Genomic DNA, 9,722 nt, shown 5'->3' on the forward strand with positions numbered 1-9,722 from the left:
TTGCAGGTAACTTAGGTAACTGGCGGGAGGACAGCTCAGTGTTGGCTTGCTGCGCCATTCCTTACGGATCCGTGCCCTTCTCCCAGTTGTTCCCCTCTGTGAACTCTGGGTCCTCCACTGCCCCGCAGTAGGGAAGGGAGACGTTACATCCTCCTGCCACAATCCTGAACTGCCCTGAATGCCGGGAATGTGTCTCGGCTCCTCAGCATAAAGCTGAATGAGTGGATGCGTGCCGCCATCTTATGTACCCGTATGTACGGGGGAGTGGCTTAGCATACAAATTCCACTCGCCAATTTCGTTGACTTTTTCTTCTTAAGCTTGGAGGTGATTGGGCCCCCAAGTAGGACCCCAAATATGTCAGTATTGACGTTTGTAACTGAGACATTCACTACAATATATATTTTTCATATTTATTGGGATAATTACTCTTTATCCTGCAATATGGAAAAAAAAAAAAAAAAAGATGGTGATTTTTTTTTATGTTTTTTTATGTTTCTATGACACTGTAATTCTACTTCAAATATTGATTTAATTAAGACCAAAAACATTGAAAACTTACAATGAGGCAAGTCTCTTGCTTCTGACCATACAGGAAGTGTCATAAATAATTCCTCCTTACCACAAAAAATGTTCTCATATCAAACCAATTTAACTCACTCCAAATAAATACTGTACACCATGCAAAGGTGCACATATGACCCATCCAAAGAGACCTAGTAGGTAAAGTGACAAGAACAGGACAGCCACCATTTCTAGTCTGTACATATCAAATTATATTATTAGGAGTTGTTTAAACAAGACACATTCTTGCTCCCAGGACCTGATTGGGACTCATTTTCAGCCCTGGAGTTTCATGCCTTAGACTGCCCACTTTAGTTTATGACTGATTATATTAAAATAATGTAATTGAAACCTCAGTATATACATGTACAATAGTGCACTGTTCTCTACAGCCGTGTTAGGGCCTAAGCACTGCAGTGCGGGAACCCTATTGGAATTTTTTTTTCTTAGGATTATTATTATTAGGGCCTAAAGCCCTAAAAGGACTCATGATAAAAAGTGAAAGTGAAATGCGATCGTGCATATTGCCATGCACATTACTAGCGGCCCCCTGATGCCCGCAATTTATATACAGTATAATTACTTAACGATATAACTGCGAGAGAAAGTAATGAAATATATATATTTTTCCATCTAATGTTTATCGCCTTTAAAACACAACTTTCTTTCTGAACACGGCATTGGGATGCGGTGGCTTGCGGGAGGGGAAAGGAAGGAGGGGGTGCGATGGGATCACGATGCTGGCTCAACATCGTTATGTCTGTCAGCCCACAAGCACCTTCCATCTGGGAAAAAGCCACACCGATGTTTATCTGGGATTTCTGCCGTCGTCTGTCCTGACTTTGTCTGGCTGCATCAAGTTTTCTTTTTTTTACTGACGAAGACTGACGCTCTGCCGGTTCTTGAACAACGTACTGACGAAACGCGCTCTGTAGAAGTTTGTCCGTTTAGGGCTACTATAGAAACATGGCGGCACTAAATGGCGACTTCCATGTAAGGGGACCCGCTGTGTATGTAGATATAAATTGCTTGTTCTAACGGCTTATTATGTAAGGTCATTACACACCTCTGAAAACATAGTTTTGTATGTTATATTGCATTTCTGTCAATAAATTCTCCTAAATATTACACACTGCACCTTTAATGCACATTAAAAAAAATAATAATAATAAAAATAAATACATGTAACTTTGTGATAGAACAGCATGACTGGACTAACTAACGAACCAATCTCTTTGCACAGCATCTGAAATGCTAGTTTTGTCATTCTGATGTCATTCTGAAATTACATAGTTCAGCCTGCTGAATCAACTTAACATTACATGATGAACTATTCTCGAAAACGTAACCTGGCTGCCGTAAAAAGATCATTTGATTTAACAAAATGCTTAGTTTAGCCAATTTTCGTTCAGTTTGCACAACTTGTAAGAGACTCTTAGGATACGGTTGATTTGCAGGGGGAGCATCACAATGGGATGTCAAATAAAACCTCTTGAAACAACATCCATTTGCATATTTTATTTTCCCCAATGCCAGTACACAGGATTTTCCATAGATGTATCAGACTGGTTTCTGAACTTAACATAGACAAAAAACAGGAATAAACAAATATCAAATATAAACAAAAAAAAAATTAAACAATCAATAAATTGCATAACAAAATCCAAACCATATGATCAAACAACTAAACTTACTTCTGTGCACAGCCACAAAACCATATGAAAAAGTCCAGAGCAGTGACAAACAGAGAGCAAACTAACTGCTGCTCTAAAGCAACCATTCATAAAGGCCATTAATTAAAGTGACAATGGGATGCAGCTGTCAACAGTGGGTGGAGCTACAGTCCTATGTCAGAGGGATTTCCAACACAACTTATCAAACATTTATTCAACAAAATGGTTAGTTTAAACAACTAAACGTTTGTTGGTCTCACTAATTTTATGTTGTAGTTAGGACAATGTTCTTGTCTTGCTGGGCTAACTAAAAACTTTTTTCAGCTTCCCAAATTTGCCTTGCAAATGCCTTGCTGTGTTTTGTTGTTGTTTAGAAACAGACATTAAAATTAAATTAATCAAATTTAACATTAAATTAATCCAGTCTTTTGACAAAGATGAAATTTGGCATTTATTATACTGTAAATCAATACAGCGTCATGAACGCAGTAGCACATAGTACTACGAAAACATGAGGAAAAAAAAAAAAAGAAAAGAAAAAAAAACCCACCAGACACATGCTAAACCAGACTGGTGTTTTCTTCATCACAAGACGTTTTTACAGACCACGATACTCTCATATCATCTTTGCAATTATCTAAAGTTGATTTCAGACCCTAAAAATGCCAAAGAAAAGAAGCTTGTTTGTTTGTTGCTGTTTGTGCTTTTGGCATCTGGCTGGTGAGTAACAAACATGTTTATAAGGTATTAATCAACATGCAAGTCTAGATTAATGTGTGTGATTTTAATCAGTGCTTTAGTTTTTTAATTGCTTCTTGCCATATTAAGTGAAGATTTCAGAATTATTTCTAACATCAGTTAATTGTTTCTATCTGACAGTACAACATTATCACTGTTAACTGTGTTAAGATCTACTGAATGTAATCTGCACTAAAGAAAATTAATGCACCATTAGAATTTTAGGGTGGAAACCATATGAATCTTACTTAATCCTGTAAAAAAAAGATTTACTTGTCTACAAAGCAAATGCTTACTGTATGAGTACACAGTGTAACTGACTTGGAGGGAGATTGAGGATGGTTGTAACACGGGTGACGGATAAGTTGTAACACTTCCAATTTCTCAAATATGGAACAAGATATAAATCCCCCAATTCACTTCACACATTCTCAGTTTAGTCCTTATTCCACATGTGAGGAAGTAGCAGATACAGCAGATTTGAACTTTAGCATTAAATTAATCCAGTCTTTTGACAAAGGTGAAATTTGGCATTTATTATACTGTAAATCAATTTTGATGATTTAATGTCACAATGTTGTGTTGAATCAATGATTATGCAAATGAAAACATTCAACTTTTTTGGTCAGTTTGGAGTTGTGAAAACAGTGCAAATTATTCCAAAGTGCCTAAAGATCCATCTAACACAGATTTAGGAGCAGAACTAAATCAACTAAAAAACTAAAACTGAAGTCCTCAAAGTCTCACATTAATGTCAAAACCAAGTATTTCCAAAGTTTTTAATAATCTCAAAACTGAAACAAACTTACATCTTAATTAAGTGAGAAACTCGCTCTGTTTTTCAGGTGTGTTTGCTGATAAAGATGCAGTGAAGTCAGTAACGGAGGGAGATTCTGTCACTTTAGAATCTGGTGTTGCTGAAATACAGAAAGAAGAAATAATAGTGTGGAAATTTAATTCGGAGACTCATATAGCTTACATTGATAAAGAGGATAATATCTTCAACACATCTCAAGGTGCAGGATTCAAAGACAGACTGAATTTGGATCACCAGACTGGATCTCTGACCATCATGAACACAAGAACCACAGACTCTGGACTTTATCAAATAACCATAAAAGCCTCAAGACCGACCACAAAAAGCTTCAATGTTACTGTCTATGGTGAGTAGAAAAGTTCAGGCTTGTTTGCTCTCTTTTACAGTTAGTCCAGTGATGTAACTATTATTGTATGAGTTTCAGTTCAAAAACACTTGATGGGCTTCTGTCACTGCCACAGCTTACAAGAACAAATGCAAATACATGGATGAGGTTCATCAGTTACAAATACAAAGCATCTGATGAGTGTAAAACACTAAAATGAGGCTATTTCTTAATTTATTTTATTATTATTTTTTAAATAGGGCCAACAACAAATTGTCACGTTCAGACGAAGCACACGAACAACGACGTAACATAAACGAAAGGTATTTAATAAATCCAATAGGGAATACAGAAGACACAGGAACACAGGGTAGCAACATCAATGTCCGACAAGGAAGGATGGGAAACACATGCTATATATACACTCAGACTGATACAAACACAGGTGCAGACAATTAGGGCGATACCAAAACACTCAAGGCAGCAGGGGGAAATGACGGGAGAAACCAACTAATCAGTCCAGGGGTGTGACATTACCTCCCCCTCCCGGAAGGCGCGTCCTCGCGCCGACAAACAGGAAAAAGAAATGTACAGTCTTTGGAGGGGGCTTCGGCGGAGGACGGACTCCCGGGAGGAGGGCAATAGATGGAGTCCAGGGTGGTGACGGAATAGTCCAAGGAGGTGATGATGGGGGGAGGAGCCAAGGAGGAGACAGGAGAGGGCTGGAGCAGGAGGAGCCAGGTGAGACCCAGACCGCAGCCATGATGGAACCCCACGGTGGAGCCCATGGAGGGAGGAGCCATGGTGGAGGAAGGGCTGACGACACCATGGGGCCGACCGACGGAGGCGGAGCAGGTGGTGGTAGAGCCCGAGGCGGAGACGGAGAGCCGATGATCCAGGGCGACACCGAGGATCCGGAGGGCCCAGGCGGAGCCCAAGGCTCTGGCGTCCGAGGCGGAGATCCGGGGGTTCACGGCGGAGCCGGAGCGACAGAGGACCGAGGCTGTGCCCGCGGGAGGGAGGAGGTCCACAGAGCCGGAGGGACGGAGCGACGAGGTGCAGCCGGAGGAGTGGAGTCCAGAGGTAAAGGTGGGGCGACGACTGACCAGGGCGGAGCCGGAGGGACGATGGAGCCCGGTGGAGCTGGTGGACCGACGGGCGACGGTGGAGACGAGGGAGCTGAGAGACGGGGTGGAGCCGCAGGGTCGGAGGGCCGAGGTGGAGTCCAGGACTCAGAGGCTGGAGGCGAAGATGAGGGATCCTCCAGCCCTGACACCGATGGTGACTGGCAGACCTGCGGCGAACCCACCGCGCAGATGGTGGGCTGAGGGTGAGCAGATGGGCTGCCAGGAGACAGTGGTGGCAGGACTGAGGCAGCAGAAACAATAGACAGAGGGAGGGTGGGTGGAAAATCCAGGCAGTCAGGTGGAAGGAGAATGGGCATATCTTCATATACATCTTCAGAGAAATTACTCAAATTTTGTTCCAGAAAAATTAATCCCAGATCCAGGCGTTGCTCACCCTCAGCGGTGGTGCAGTGGGCGGTGCTGTCCTCAGCACCCTCACGCCCATCAGGAACGTCCACCGTCGCAGGCTCTGTGGCCGGCTCTCGCACCTGGTCAGACACAAATTCCTCCAGCTCCGTGGCGATCGCTCGCTCTGTCGCTCCGATGGGCGATGGCTCCTGGGTCGCGCTGGTAGCGTTGGATCCGTCTGCGGTGAGCTCGGGCTCGTGCTCCGCGTGTCGGGGTGGTGATTGGCTGGGTTCCGGGTCCGGAGTGGCACTAGCGAGATTCTCCAAGGAGCAGGCGGGGAACGAGGGTTTGTTTCTCGCCAGTGTCCACTCCACAAACGCGGCAAAATCCGCTCGAGGGCCGTCCTCGGACGACGGCGCTCTGCACGACGCGTTGAGGCTGGCGTCATAGAACGCACAGAGCGCGTCGTCCGGGTAGCTGGTGGTGTGAGCTATTAGCTGGAACATGATGGTATATCCCTCGAGCGGTAATTCCCCCTGCTCCAGCCGAAGGAGGATGAATTCTGGACGGAGTAGGGGATCCATGGGGGAAACACAACGGAAACAAAAGACTGAGGAAAAAGTGCCGGAAAACAAAACGGAGGGAAAAACACGAAAAAACTGTTTAGGTCGGACGTTCTGTCACGTTCAGACGAAGCACACGAACAACGACGTAACATAAACGAAAGGTATTTAATAAATCCAATAGGGAATACAGGAGACACAGGAACACAGGGTAGCAACATCAACGTCCGACAAGGAAGGATGGGAAACACATGCTATATATACACTCAGACTGATACAAACACAGGTGCAGACAATTAGGGCGATACCAAAACACTCAAGGCAGCAGGGGGAAATGACGGGAGAAACCAACTAATCAGTCCAGGGGTGTGACACAAATATTGTTGGATCCACAGGCATGAGATCTGTACCATTAGTAACTACTGCTGTCTAACTCCAGAAACATGCAAAAATGAACTGACCCCAGAGATATATATTATAGACTATATATATATATATATTGGTGTAATTCATTCCCTACATTTTTAATTACATAACATCCTTATTGCAGCTCGACTGTCTGTTCCTGTTATCAGCAGGAGCTTGTCACAGGATCCTTCATCATCATATTGTTCATTGTTGTGTTCAGTGGTGAATGTGAGTCATGTGACTCTCTCCTGGTACAAAGGAAACAGTCTATTGTTCAACATCAGTGTGTCTCAACCCACCACAAGTCTTTCTTTACATCTGAAGTGTCTGGATGATTCCTACAGCTGTGTGCTCAACAATCCCATCAGCAACCAGACTCAACATCTCAACACTGAACTTTGTCACACATGTCCAGGTGTGAAAGGTAAAATTTCGCCCCATCTTTTGACTACAAAATCTTTATCTGAATGGGCACACATACTTATCCACAAATATGGTATAAATCAGGCCTAGCCAACTCTGCTTCATTACACCTTCCTGCTATTTACAACTTCACACCTTGATTATCTGGTTCAGGTGTGTTGGAGGTTTGAACTACACTCTCCATTATTGTAGTCCTCCTGGAGCAGGATTGGTTACCTTTTCAGGGTTCCCATTCTTTTTCGGTGATCATTTCCATGACTTTTCCAGGACATTTCCAGGATATTTTTATTTGGCAAAAATAAAAGACAAGGAGAATGCTCTAAAGTAATATTTTCCTCTCTCGAGAAGTCTTTAAAAACATACAGTTATGGCCATACTATAAACTATACTACAAAATAAGCTCTTTAATATGAGCTCTTAATTATACATTACAACAAATGATTTTCTGAACCAGTTTCACTCCCATAGCAAAATAAAATATATTGGTAGTATTAAATTATTTTATTAACCTATTTGAAAATAAAAATAAATTAAATCAGTTCATTATTTACGCTAACAATAATATTAAAGAAAATATTTTAAAATATTGGCTTGTGTCCTTCAAATATTTTCAATTAAGTGTTGCTTTAAATGGGTCAAGCGGGGAAAAAAAATAGTGGATTCTGATACCTCTGCTTAATTGGCCATTGCATATCACTGTTCATAGAAAGTGTTAAAAAGCAGCTGCTGGTATCGTTACAGTTTTTACATTGCTGTATCGACGCCGTACAGAAGTACTAATAGTCTACTTTTAACAACAATCAAAATCATTAGTTCACGAGTTACTGAATTACTAAAATACTTCTCCTAAAGTTGAACTTTAGATAGAAGGTTTGGAAACACATCAATGTTCAAACTATCAAAAGTCAGTAGTGATGCACCAATCTTAATTTTTCATGGCCGATTCAGATTTTTTACAAGCAAGTTCCGATTTGTTACCATTTTTTATATTTAGCAATATATATTTTTTTCAGTAACAGTGATATGATTTCCGATATTTCAATATACATTACCAGTGTTTCCCATAAATTGAATTATTTGTGGCACTTGACTTCTTTGAATAAACATGAGTGCTGCACATTTCAAAATCAAAACGCGGTGTGGGTGTTTTAAACTAATGTATCTTTGAAGGGAAGTGACTTCAGAAAATGTTCTAGTAAAGAATTTGGTATTTTTTAAAAACCCCATGTTCAGCAGCATGTTTTTGTTGTTGCTCACTCTTTTTATTTTTGTTTCGTTTTCTGCAGATCTTTTCATATTCTTTATTCTGGCTAAAGCACTTTTGTGTCAATCTGTAAGAATAATCAGCCTATGTTATACTGTAGTTTAGATAAATATATTAATATTAATGAAGTGAGTCACTGTTTATTTGACAGTGATTTCACATTTCTTGTTTGTAAGAAGGCTAAATACAAATAAAAGGTTAACATTAATTTATTTGTATTTTTTTTCCTTCTAAAGCAATGTAGTTCTATAGAAGATCAAATTCATTTTTCAGAAGTTTTTATAGACATCTGTTGTGGGCATTCTAGGCAGTAAGTCTGAGGCTTTTTTAAATCTTGTTCATATCAATATCGGAATTATATTGTATTGACTGAGATTAAGAAATTTTATTGTGATATAAGTTTTAGCCATATCGTCCAGCCCTACGATCCATAGAAAGATTTTACATACATAAGCAGTTTCTGATCAAATTTGAAAATCTGAAGCAAAAACAGAATGGTCTAACTTTATCTTTGTGAAATTATGCTACATAAAAAATATCAGCAGGAAACAAAAACAGCACACTGGTTGATTGAGAGCACAAATTCACTCTCTGACAGCAGGTGGTGCTTATGGAACAGCAGTGATACAGCGTTTCCCTAGTTACTGTAAACTGTAAACTGTAAACAAACAACAAACACTGTAGACAAAGCAGTGCTGCGCTTAGAAATTCTACTTTAATATGGATAATACAATGACAAGGTGAAAACAAAATACCATCTACACTGTAAAAAATAAAAAAACAATTTGTTGAGTCAGCTTAAAATAATTTGTTACCCTGCTGCCTTAAAATTTTAAGTTCAGTCAACTAAAATAAGTTTATTCAACTTGAAATGTTAAGTTGCACTAAGTAACAACTTAGATATTTGTGTTTGCTAAACTTAACAGATGGGTAAGTAACCCAGCTGCCTTTAAATTTGAAGTTGATTCAACTCAAATATCTAAGTTGTCACTTAAGTATAATTTAACATTTCAGGTTGAATAAACTTTTTTTGAATTGACTGAACTTAAAATTTTAAGGCAGCCATGTTACAAATTATTTTAAGTTGACTCAGCAAATTGTTTTTTACAGTGTAATCTTTTCTGAGTTCCCCTTCAAACATTTTCTACTAGTATTATTTGTTTTGGGCTTGGCTATTGTGTTAAGTCCAGGACAACTAAAGATTTTCCAGGACCCATTTCGTTTTGAAAAAAAAAAAACCGTCAACGAATGGCTCCTTTGGACTACAGCATTTGTCTTCCTGATGTTATGATGTCACAATGTGGTCCATTTGAATATCATTCAAATAAATCCCGTCTAGTGAAATGCAAATGGTTGTGGGGTGGGTAGCCTAACTTTAGTGATGCAGCACAGAGAGCAGCTTCTGAGATGCTTTAATGAGCCACAGAGACACCACTGGTACATCAGTAGGTATATAATTAAATAAATGATCACA

Source organism: Labeo rohita, chromosome 22 (genome assembly GCF_022985175.1).
Source record: "Labeo rohita strain BAU-BD-2019 chromosome 22, IGBB_LRoh.1.0, whole genome shotgun sequence".
Classification (NCBI taxonomy): Eukaryota; Metazoa; Chordata; class Actinopteri; order Cypriniformes; family Cyprinidae; genus Labeo; species Labeo rohita.